We start from the raw sequence: 13210 nt of genomic DNA, 5'->3' as shown, positions 1-13210 counted from the left end.
TACTCTGAAGGAGTTACAAGCTTCAGCAGCTGAGATAGGAGAGACTCTTTGTGCCCAGATTCTTTACCAGTCAAAGCTTTATGGGAGAGTGGCAAAGAGAAAGCCAATGTTGTAAAATGAATGAAGAAAACTCAAATTAAATCTTAACTAAAGTTCACCAAAAGGCATGCAGTGGACTCCATGGTCAAGTGGAAGAAAATTATTTGGCCTGATGAGACCAAAATGCTACTTTATGGCCATCAGACAAGATGTAATGTTCGGCAGACACCAAACACTACACATCACCACAAACACACCATCCCCACTGTGAAGCATGGTGGTGGCAGCATCATGCTGTGGGGATGCTTCTCCTTAAAGGCTTGTGAAGGTAGAGGGTAAAATAAAGGACACTCCTGAAGGAAACTAAATTTCTCACAACCATAGGTCGGGTTCTTTGTTCAGCGAGCATGTAGGTCTTTTTGGTTGCTCCCATTAACTTATGAATTATGATGAGGTTCACACTACAAGAAGATCGAAGGTAACCATGCCAAGAAAACCTATCACATAAAGAACTGAGAGAGACATCTGTCACATATAAAACAGCCCTGCACATATAAAACTACAAGCACATGTTTATTTCATGAGGTTAATTGGTGTATTTTACCTTCAATAAGCCAGGTATGAAAATAGGGGTTAGTTAATTAGGGTTTGGGTTTGTCACACTAGGAATGTATTTAGAGAAGATGGGCTGTGTAATTGGTACAGTTACTCAGAAAGTTATGAAACTAATTGCAGTTATATAAATCAAACACAAATGAGATAAAATTTACTGTGTTAGCAAAACTTAAAATGACACTATCACGAAAAAACAGCCAGATGCTTGTGTAATTTGTTAAAAACTGTGATTTTTTTTTTTACCGTTTAATGTTCAATATTTCAACATCTACTTAAATTCTAACCCTCAAAATATTTTATTAGCATATATCTTTATACATTAAAAAACATTCTTAAACTCATTTTTAATATATTTTAGAGTGTGTGTTTTTGGGGTTATTGGTTTAAAGTTACAGTTCACAGAATTTCAACTCTAAAATGTCCATATTAAGCTGATACTCCTTTGTTTTGTATCTATTTTTAATTGAGTTTTTATATTACCTCAGATATTTTAAATAAGTCTTGTTATGGTGGTTGTAATGCTGGTGCCAACATGACCCCTATGACTTCTCTGCCCTAGAAATGCTAGATGTTACATAAAAGACATAAGAAAGCATGACATACTGCTTGAAGCTGCCCTGTCCTTGAATTTCATTCATGTTATGTGCAGCTTAGTGAGATGGACTGTGATTATTCCCTAAAGTGACTAGTGTTGAGTAACATTGCTGATAAAGGTTAGGTTTCTGCGTTACAGACTGAGAAAATGAATGCATTGGAGTATTTTTGTATTACCAGAGATCTAAACCCTTTAACAGCTCATTTCACATGTCAGTCATAATTTTGGCTCACAGCCAGCTGAACGTCTGACTCAAACAGCTTTTAAAGTCAATCCTTGGAGGCCTCTATATTGAAATCGCTGTCTCGACTGAACTTTGGATCAATCTGACGGCAGACAAGAGCCCATCCACTGAGCTCCACTTCCTGTCAGCTAAGCTATCGCTAAAGCCAGCATTCTGGTTGACAGATAGGTAGCGTCTCCATGTCAAGCTATTTGTCAATCAAATGAGACAAGCAAATCAGTGCACAGTGAGGTTTTTCCTAAATATAATTGGGTGGGATTTACTGCAATGAACTACAGAAATCCAGAGATTAATCATAATCAAACATTTTAATCTTTTGACAGCCCTAATTTTTTGTAAATGTTAGAATATGGTACCATAAAGAATATGGTATGATTATATATGTTTAATACTATAGTATAAACTGTATATTCTCACCGTGATGAGAGAGAGATGCAATTGTGTCAATTGTTGCCAGTGTTAGTGTTAGAAACTCAACCAATACTGAGAGTTTGATTTTGTGTTTGCCTGTATATGTGCAAGTGTGGGTGTACATCCACCCATGTTTTAACCCTGCAAGTCATTTCCCCCTCCGTCATTGTCTCTGCCTCTTTTGTCTCATCTAAATGCTTCTTCATGGTATACTGCAAGTGGAATGAGAAAATTTGGAAATGTTTCCTCATACTTTCTATCTGCCTTTATCTACAAAGAAACTGCTTCCTGGTAGAGATGCCTTTAAATCTCTGCCAGTAAACTTCATGTTTCCTTAACTTCAAGAATAAAAGAACAAACTCTGGCTAACAAAAATATCAAATGACAGGGGAAATCCATTTAATGCAAAATGAACCTGTCCAAAACCATTCTAAGGAATCTCTTTAGTACATAGTTGGCATTTGATGTTTTCCAACGCATTATATAAAGTCATTTGTGCAGTAAATTCATGTTAGTTTGGAAACGTGGGCTAGAACTTGTCAGAATCAATGCTAAAATGTGACATTAACTATTTGACCTTACAGCAGCTTAAACATCAGTTATGCAGCCACAGTGCTTCATGGGTAATGACTACAAAAGGGCACAAGACAAAAAAATGCACAACAAGAGGCAAAAGGCAGCGTTCCATCTTATAGACGGGAAAACCTACATGATAACTTAATCTTGTAGTTCAACTTTTGAAAATATTTTCACGGTGATGCATTCTCCCCATGCATGTGTTCTTTTCAGGTTCTTCAGCTCTCTCCAGGACGCCCTCCCATTGGACAAAACGCAGTAAAGTGCCTTCCAGGATGGCCCTGATTTTGGACATGTGGTAAAGTGCCCTCCACTGGACCAAACTTGATAACAGGCCCTCCAGGGTGTCTTTTAAATGAGCAAAATGTTCTCCCAGTTGCCCTCTCATTAGACAAAGCGCAGTGACGTGCCCTTCATGATGTGGTTTAGATACACAAAATGGTAAGTGCCTTTAATGTTGCCTTTTAAATGGACAGAGTATATAAAAGTGTCCCTTAAAGCTGCTTTCCAGGGGGAAAAAAACTTGATTAGGTGCCCTCTTTGGTGCCTTGTAATGGACAGAGCTTGTAAGGTGCCCTCAAGGGTGCCTTTTAAGAGTATTAACCTGTTGTAAAATGACCTCTATGGTGTCTTACAGTGGACAGAACTGGAAGGCATTTCTCCCCATGGTGCCTTTTACATGGCAAGGTGCTCTACATTGTGCCTTTCAAATGGACAAAATGTGGTAAAGTTCCATCAGTGTGCCTTTTAAAGGGGCAAAATATGGTAAAGTGCTTTCCATCTTGCCTGAAATGGACAAAACATGTGGTGAAGTGTCCTCCGTCATGCTTTTAACTGGACAAAATGTCATGGTCTTGGGTTTTCTTGTGTTGCATTTTGAGTTAGTTAAGCAGGGTACACACATAAGGATTTTCTAAATCTTAAGAGATTTTTTTTATCTGTTAGAGACCCCACACATGAAGATAAAAAATCAGGCATTGAACAGTTTTGATGGTACTGTGTGTGGTGTGCTTCGATAATCTGACCACAGCACACCACACACATGATGATTCTGTCCCACCAGAAATCTAGAATCTCATCCTCCAAGCCAGTAATCTTGCATGACCAAACATGATCAAACAAAAATAAAGAAGAAGTATAGCAACAACCAGAGAACACAACACACAACATGGATGAGGACACACAAGAGGAGGGAATGATGGTGTTCTTGGGACTATTTTTAACAGAAAAATCCTGAACTAAAAGAATGAACTTTATGATGCTTCAGCAGGTCAGTCAGGCTTGTTTTTACTTAAGCCTGCTTCCTTGTTCCTCAGTCAGCTCGCTTCTTGATTGGCTACATTCTGACCACGTCACAATTCACGGAGTCACGACTTGGGAGTCGTCGGCTTTCCCCACACTCATGAAGATTTTTGGTCATAAATGTTGAACAAGTTTAATATTTTTGATCGTCGGCCCCGACCGTTTTTGGAGCTGATTATCGGGACAAATTCACTCTTAACACACCTCACCTGTTCGTGTTTTTTTGTTTTTTTAATGTAGTTTTCCTCTCCTTGTGTGTAATTTCTGTTCTCTTCCTGACCTTGTGTTTTCCCTCCACCCTGATTGCCTTCACCTGTGTGTCACTGTCCTCACCTGCTCCCTGTGTCTAATCACTCTATTTAGTTTCTGTGTTTCCCTGTCTTTGACAGTTCGTCTGGTTATCCTTCCTGTAAATCCTCCTGTTAATCCTTCCTGTGAATCTCTTGTGGCTACCTCCAGTGTTCCACGGTGTTTAATTTGGTGGGCTTTTGGTTTTGTATTTTAAAACCTTTTGTGTATTTTGATTTTGGATTAGTTTTGTCATTTGTTTGTTTGCCTTTTTTGAGTTATTAAACCTTTTTGCACCTGTTTCTTGCATTTGTGTCCTACTTTTGTTCCAATTTTTTGAACACCTGGCACAAAATGTGGAAAAGCTCCCTCCATCATTTCTTTTAGATGGACAGAATGTGTTGAAGTGTCCTCCATCTGGCTTTTTAAAGGGCAAATAAGGTAAAGTGCCATCCAGAGTGCATTTAAATGGACAAATGTGTAGTGCCCTCCAGGATGCCTTTTAAATGGACAAAAATGTGGTAATATGCCCTCTAGACTGCTTTTAAGTGGACAAAAAGTAGTTAATTTTTCTCTCATTGAACAAATTCTCTTTCTGTCTCTAACCAAACTCCTTACAATACTGCTACTATGCCAGTGACACAAAGTGACCTTTCTGTTTTTTTCTACCTTTGCCCCTCAAACATGCATGATCCACCATCGGCAGCTGACCTCAACTGGACACTTAAGGAACTTTAGATTCCCCCCCCCCCTTCAGGCCTCATATTTCACTCTTGCAAAGCTCCCATCTGAACTATTTTGGCCTGGTTAGAAAGTGACAGGACCAATCAGCAATGAGGGACAGTACTTTTGGGCGTGTCGGAGTCGTGACTTAAGGAAGCAGCAACAAGAGCTGGTGCAATTATGGCGGAAGACATTAGCATGGATGCTGCTAAAGCGCCAGTTTTATCAGAGCTTGACGACATTTCTTCGTTAAAAGAAGAACAAAGAACAGCAGTGAGTTGTTTTCTTTTCAAAAACGACAAAAGTCGTGTACTGACATGTCTACAGTCGCCATGGTTCGTGTTATGCAGTTCTATAATGAATTTAATGCTTCGGTTCGGGTGCAGCTGTGTAGCGGCTACATCACATGTTTTGCTGCTCTGATTGGCCTGTAAAGATATGACAGACAGAACATTCATCTAATCACCCTCCGATGTTTTTTTTCAAAGGCTCTGCCCTTTCCCAAACGCTGGCTATGAGTGGTTTACCAGATGGATGTGTAAAACACATCCATCTGGCGTGCTACGTTATAGAGGTTTCTTATCAACATCTGAATCAAAGCCTGCAGCAACATCAGATAGTGAACCTGAGCTATGCTTCTTTGAAGTTTTGTAATGTAAACAGTGCATTGAATATATTAAGAAGTTTGTTTTTTTTTAATATGAACTGCAGAAACTCTCAGTTCACCTTTAAACATCACCTGTGAGCCCTTTGAGCAGCGTATAGAGGGATGATTAATGAATCTAGAATCAAATCTGAGTCATCAGTGTGAATGTTCTTGCTCTGTTTAAGCTATGAGAGCAATGTGTGGGTCTGTGCATACGCCTAGTGAAGCTGGGTGTTGGCATTAACAACACAAACAGAAGGCAGGCGATGAGTTGTTTGTACTTTAGTTATGGATTTCATTCATGTCTGTGTGAGAAGCTTCTGTTTCATTTCCCGCTCAGGTCTTATCTGATCTTTCTAACCTAAAGCCTGCATACCTTTAAGTATATCTGCACCCAAAAGAGTGTGCTCTGTCTTTATCATAGTCTTAAGAATATCAGGACTGTCTGAGCTGCTTTTGCATGAAGATATAGCAGGTATGAGTAAAAAATATATTATCATGAGACATGTTTAATTGACTGATTAGATCAATGATTAGATTGAGGTATAATGCAGTGTTGTTTAAAGGCACAAATTTAAGGACGATTACAATCAGTTTTAAGTGTTGTAATCATTTCTGTGGTTTTGTTTTTAAGTAGCTGCAGCTGTAACAACAAACTGGAGTTGCTGCATACTGAGCAGGTACAAACTCAGCAGGGAACCTGGTAGTTTCACTTGCATGGTGAACTGAACAGCTCTCACATTTTAGCTGTTTGGCACGTAGACACTAGACAAACAATGCATGTTCGAGCCACCATATTGAGCAGAAGAATAATTAACTGCACACAAAGCTGGCTCAGGTCAAAGGTAGGTGGTCACCAAGGGTGCCAGGCTTTAGGGGTCTGAGTTTGAATCATTCTGAATAAAGGCCAAATGATAAAACCACTGACCAGAGTGACAACTTCCCTATTTTTTCCCCTGTGCTCTGCTCAGCCTGACTTTACCTCTCCCTGTTTCTTGTTTGCATTCACTAAGAGTGGTTTTGCAGTAGCTCCTCTGTTCAAGCCTAATACCGTGGCTGACAGCTTGGATCTGGCCTGGGCCAGGATCACCTCCCCTTGGGCCCAGGTAGGTTCGGGCGCAAGGGGATTCAAAGACACCCTGTCAGCATATCTATGTTTTACTCTAGACATTGTAGTTTTTGTCTTTTTTTCTTATTTTTCCTTCTTGTTTCCTTTTACTAAAGAACAATCTTACTTGGTGCACACCAGTGTTAATGTTGGCAGCTATGTTGAATTTAGTCTTAACCTTCCCATTAAAGTGACTTTTATCTTTAGCCACATTTTACTCATTTTTAACCTTTCATAGTTTTAGTCTCAAAAATATTTTAGTCCAGTTTAAGTCAATAAAAAGTCATTTTATTTCACTCTTTACTTTTAGTCAAACATTAACTTTCTTTGAGCTAATATGATTAGATAAACTGTAACAATAAAATAAATGCAAAACACTCTTTTAATGCAGTGTCAGTTCAAAACTAGAGCCCTGCACAGGTCTCTACCACTACCACTAGATTTCTGACCATTACCTAGTGGTGGGAGTACCCATACTACAGTATTAATATATCAGTATTTAAAAAGCACTCTTCTGGTATGGATCTTTTTACCAAATATTGATACCAAATGAGTACTTTAAATGCACCTTCTTCTTCTTCTCTTGGGTTTAGTGGCGGTTGGCATCCAAAGTGTTGTATTACCACCACCTGCTGTATTGTGAAGTCTCTGTGTAAGTTATGTACAGTGTCCACCCGAATTGCACCCCGTTCGATTCATTTCCAGTTCTATGACCCAGACATAATTGTCCGAGTTTTTTGCTAGTTCTTCCCTCAGTGTATCGTCCAACTCTTCACCAGTGATATCCCCAATGTCCAGAAATGTTTTTGCTGCCTCCAACACCATTTTAATTAGTACGGATTTTACTTGTATGTCCGCTGCACAGTTAATGACCATTGAAATGAACACCAGGAACAATTTTTGTTCACACATATGTTGTGTTTTCCTATCTGTCTTTGCTGCTCCTGCTCCTCCTTCTGCACAGGCACTTCTTACCTGATTCTTTTGGGACACTATGTAGATCCTGCAAAAGGGTTTCCTTTTGCAATGCAAAAACTTCACATCTTCATTTCCAATGTCACATGTTTCATAACATTCGTTTCCACCACATCTCACACATCTCTTAACTCCTCTGCACATGTCCATATTCTTGACAATAGAAACATCTCAGAGGAGCTTTCTCAAACGGTCTGACTCTGTAGCACAAATAATCTAGGAACACTCTGTCTGGCAGTTCTCCTTCAAAAGTCAGACACACTGATTTTGTCCTCCTTCACCCCTTCACGATTTCTTGTCATTCTCCGGGCCTCACACACTCCTTGGATTTCAAGAAATGAGTCAGCCTCCATTTACAATGGCACTCAACTCCTTTCTTACTTCCCTGTCTCCCAAGGGGAAAACAATTTACAAAGCTGAAGCCATCTTTGAACATCATGATCTTCAATGCTTTGTCTCTTTGCTGTTTTGAATGGCGTTTAAGAATGACAAGTCCTCCACTGGTGATTCGAACTGACTTTACCTTACCTAATTTGTTTCCATAAAACTTTCCAACCTCGTATGGGTCCTTAAAGATACCACCCGTTTGCGTTTTTGCTGTTATTCCAACAACAAATGCCTCCTCCGTCACCATCAATTGACTTTCGTTACTTGAAAGACTGTTCTTCTTCCTTTTCTTTTTGTTTGTGTATCCTCATGTATTTCCATTTTCAAATTCACGCTCTGAACTCTCTGAATCATCGACTGCTTCCTACTCCATGGCCTTAACACTGAGCCAAGCTCAAGTGCTTCTTAAAATGCACCTTGCCCCCCCTTTCTCCTCCAAGTGCTTTCCTGTGTCTCTCCTCCAGACTGTTTTGCATTTCCTGCTTATCCATGTCACATGACTTTGGCAACAAATCAGATGTCTATCCTGCTGTACCATGTGACTTTTGGGACCAGTCATACACAAGAAACAGATCTCAGCGGCTCAACGCATATGAACCCGACCGTCCTTCTCAGTCAATGTGGCCCCCGAGTAAATTTCAAAATTGTAAGAAAACATAAAACGTACTCAGAGGCCACATGCCAGTACCAAAAAATGTATGAGGACCAATTCATAGAAACATAAAAAGATAAATATTTCTATGAAAATCTTTTATGACTTGTTTTTCTCAAATTCTTTCTTGAAACTAGTGGCTTTAGTTGGACAATCTATCTCTCTGATTAAGAAAAAAGTAACTGGGTATTTTTATATGTAAGTTTGTGCTATAATTATTTATTTGTATTTCATTCTTTTTCTTTTTACCTGCTTTCACAATTTCTGAATGACCTGGATACGTCTTTATATTTGCCTGATATGTTTGCCTTTTAAAGTTGGATAGTCCAATATTTTACTCTTCCTCAAAAGTATCAGTATTAGTTCAGGTAAAATTACATCAAAAAGTATCAGTATCATATCAAATTCAAAAAATTTGGTATTGCCTATCCCTACTATTACCGCTAACTCGTGGTTATGGCATATTAATAGCAATGTCAACGTAAAATTTACCAACCTTATTTACACATCATATATTTTGGTTTATACAGGGATGAGATTGTTTCCTGATCTCTGGAAAGTTTGAGCGTCATAAAATCTGCTGCACACTTCCATCAGCTCTCACAGACAGTAGGTTAAAATTTACTCTATATTTGCCGTGCTGTTACCATCCTCATCAGCAGCGGTTTAATGCAATAAGGCCAATTTGCATGGAAATGGGTGTTTTTTTCCCCAAATAACTGCATAATGGCTCAGCGTCCATGCACGCTGGTATGATAGGCTAAAAACAAAATAAGGGGAGTAATATAGCTGTGCTTTTTGACTTATTTACAAAGCTTTAGTGCAAACACTTTTGTGGAGCTTTAACCAAGTGTAACCCTGCTGTGTCTGTCTGCCGGACTGTGAAGGTTGTCTCCAATTTTTTGGTGTTTATGGTGCAGGAAGAACACCACAACCACACAGGAGTTGCTCTCACTCTGGTTCTCTCTTTAATTCTGAAGCTGGTGTGAAAACAACAGTACACAAACATCAGTACTGCATTGTGCAACAGCATGGACTCATACACTATTTTGCCAAAAGTATTCACTCACCTATCCAGATAATTGAAATCAGGTGTTCCAATCATGTCCATGGCCACAGGTGTATGAAATCAAGCACCTAGGCATGCAGACTGTTTCTACAAACATTTGTAAAGAATGGGTCGCTCTCAGGAGCTCAGTGAATTCCAGGGTGGTACTGTGATAGGATGCCACCTGTGCAACAAGTCCAGTTGTAAAATTTCCTCGCTCCTAAATATTCCACAGTCAACTGTCAGTGGTATTATAACAAAGTGGAAGCGATTGAGAACGACAGCAACTCAGCCAAGAAGTGGTAGGCCATGTAAAATGATGGAGTGGGCTGCCCAGAGGTCGCCATCTTTCTGCAGAGTCAATCGCTACAGACCTCCAAACTTCATGTGGCCTTCAGATTAGCTCAAGAACAGTGCGTGGAGAGCTTCATGGAATGGGTTCCCATGGCCGAGCAGCTGCATCCAAGCCATACATCACCAAGTGCAATGCAAGCGTCAGATGCAGAGGCGTAAAGCTGAGTACTTAGGAGAGAGAATGCCCATAATCAGGTGATCACCAGAGCGAGAAGGGAGAAAGAATGGAAAAGAGGGAGATATGAACAAGTGGTGACTAAAGAATGAGTGGGAACAGTCTTCCTGCTTGAACTTTTGCTGAGCTCAATTTTAACAACAATAATGGCAATACAAACAAATAAAAGTAGTTACAACCTTTCAACTTGAGCGGTTCTTAAATTCACTGTAATGTTTTAAACATTAATGATTATGGAGGTATAAAGCTAATGTTGAAGTAGTTGAAGTTAGGCAGGTGCACCGCAGCAGGTCGTCCACATCAAAAATCCATAGGAAATAAAGATCTAAATTGTAAATAAGGTGCATAAAATAAGGCTAAATTAAAGCTTTATATCAAATAATCCTCAGAAAAAGACCCCCAGACCTCTTATTTAGCTCAGGTCTACGCCTTAAGAAGCACAATGATTGTATTGTTAGGTCTGTACTGGAATCTTACCAAGGGCATCAAAACGGCTAGAGGCGTCCCTATAGGTACATAACCAAAGATGCCCTGAAATAAAATGAAGTTACAATGATGGCTTCAACAGTGTCAGATTATGGAGGATTGATTCTGTCATAGTTTTTTATTCTCACATGTTTACATGCGTCTACTGTTCTCTTTCCTGAGATCATGACAGTGATGGAGCTTTATTTTTACAGACACAGAAAAGATTTAAGGAGCGGCACACACCCAGGAACCATGCAAACACTTCAAAATAAAGTTAAGCCTTCACTCATGAAGTCTTAACTGTTTGACAGGAGGAAACCTCAGCACACATGTGCCTTTTCACTTAAGAAAATAAAAATACAAAAGCAAGGCACAATATAAGTAGCACAATAAGCTGTTATTCTGGCTACTGGGATGCAAATTTTAAATGCCAAATATTCATAGTTTAAAATTCTGAAAATTTACTTATACCACTGTTAACATATTTTAGTCGACAGTTACATTTTAGGTGTTTTTCTGGGTCATAAAAGTGGTCATAAAATGGAAACAGCCTGCTAAATATAAAGGTCAGTGGCTCCTTTTGGCTTGCCTGAAGAGGCAGAAGGTAGAGGCCTGTCAGTGAAATAAGATGAACATCTTCACAACATACTGGTGGTACACTTGTTAAAAAGCAGAAGGCAATGCGAGCATCTCTGCATACCAATGTGACACCAGTTAACACCTTCAGATAAAGCCTGACCTCATTTTCTCACTGACATCCTGATAAGTTTGAAAAAAAGGTCAGAGTTGGCTCAGAATGTGCAAAATGCAACTGGAAAAGCAACATATCAGTCAATGCTCCATTTAAAGACCTAAGGACCATAAAAACATCCAAACTTTACTGGCCCTATAAAAACTCCACAGCCCATTTGAGAAGTCCTTCTGTTTGTGTTTGTGACATTAAAAGCCTTCATTAAAAAGTCTGAGTGTCACACCTATCCTCACTGTACCTCCATGAAGAAGCAACATCCTCCAGGAAGGGCAAATGAGGTGAAAGCTCTGCATATGTCCTCTGCACTGCTGCCATCTAGTGGTCACAAACCATCATCAGCTGTTTCTTTAAAAGATGAATTTACGTTCTATGTGAAAAAGGATCCTTACTTTTTTATTCAGTCATATTTCTAGACCTCAAACTTACCTTGAATATTACATGTAAGGCAGGTTATTATGACTAAAATAAGGCTTTATCTCTCTGGTTCAGGTTCAGATTACTTTATTTGAGTCTGTAGGTAGATTTGTTTGACAGCCAGAGAGACAGCAGCACCCATTCTGACACACAAAGTACAACACATCATGGAACAAAACATTAGGGAGACACTAGATCTGTTTAAAACCTACTGAAACATGACAAAAAATCCATGCAAATTGACTAAATCAATAAAAATGATTAAAACAGTTCAAGTGCTCAAGATTCCACCAATCAGGGCAAATGGGAGAGCGAAATATCATTGATTTATGTATGTATGAGACATAAGTACTAATGATACAACAAAAATATGATTAAAAAAATTCAAAAGGCATGAATTAGATCAATAATACAAAGATATTCATCAGCTGGTGGTTGAGGACAAAACGGTATAAACTATTATTAACATTTTAGAAACATGGTCATGGTTTTAGTTGGTTTAGTTTCTCCAGATTAACTGGAATAAGTAAGATATGATAAGTATGAAACCTAAGTCTTGTTTTTGAACAGGTAGTCTTCATCAGAAAACAAAACCGATGTCTGCTGATTAGGATAAGGCTTATCAACTGTACACACATTTTTGAAATTCTTATACATTTTGAGCGTGTTCAGGCCCACCAAAGTTCTGACAAAAAGTTCTGGAGGTCTTGGAAAATTCTCTTTGATGTTATCAGAGATTTCCAAAACATACAATTTTCCCCCAAAACTCAAATATTTCCAAGAGATTCTTAAAACGTCTGTGAAGTCTCTTTGAATTAAAAAAAAAAAAAAAAATTAAAAATACCCAAATATTCCTCAAGAATTTCAGTTAACCTCTCTGAAAAGTCTAAGGATTTGCATACAATTTTCACCCAAAACTCAAATATTTCCAAGAGATTCTTAAAACGTCTGTGAAGTCTCTTTGAATTTAAAAAAAAAAAAAAAATTAAAAATACCCAAATATTCCTCAAGAATTTTAACCTCTCTGAAAAGTCTAAGGATTTGCATACAATTTTCACCCAATAAATTCTATGAAAATTCCTGAAAATTTCCAAGCAAAGTCTGTCAAAACTTACTTATCAATTCCCCAATATTTATATAAATTATATAAATATAATGGAAGTTTTGGAAAATTTCAGGTCAATTTCAAAGGAGATCCTGCAAAAACAACAATGAGATTGGGCAAGGGTAGAAGTGTTTAATAGTTACAGGCTATTCTAAGCAAAAACAACATGGATCTACTACAAAATTAAATATTTTGTGCAAAATTTCAGCAGCTGGGTACACATGTTCAAAATCTTAAATTAGCCTACATTTTTAAAGCTATGGGACATTGACAGATTTACAGTATTTGTTGATTGTCATTTTTTTCAAGTGATGAAATTAAAAAAAAATGCATT

The sequence above is a fragment of the Cheilinus undulatus genome, linkage group 5 (assembly GCF_018320785.1).
Source record: "Cheilinus undulatus linkage group 5, ASM1832078v1, whole genome shotgun sequence".
In the NCBI taxonomy this organism is placed as follows: domain Eukaryota; kingdom Metazoa; phylum Chordata; class Actinopteri; order Labriformes; family Labridae; genus Cheilinus; species Cheilinus undulatus.
This window is presented reverse-complemented; position numbering follows the sequence as displayed.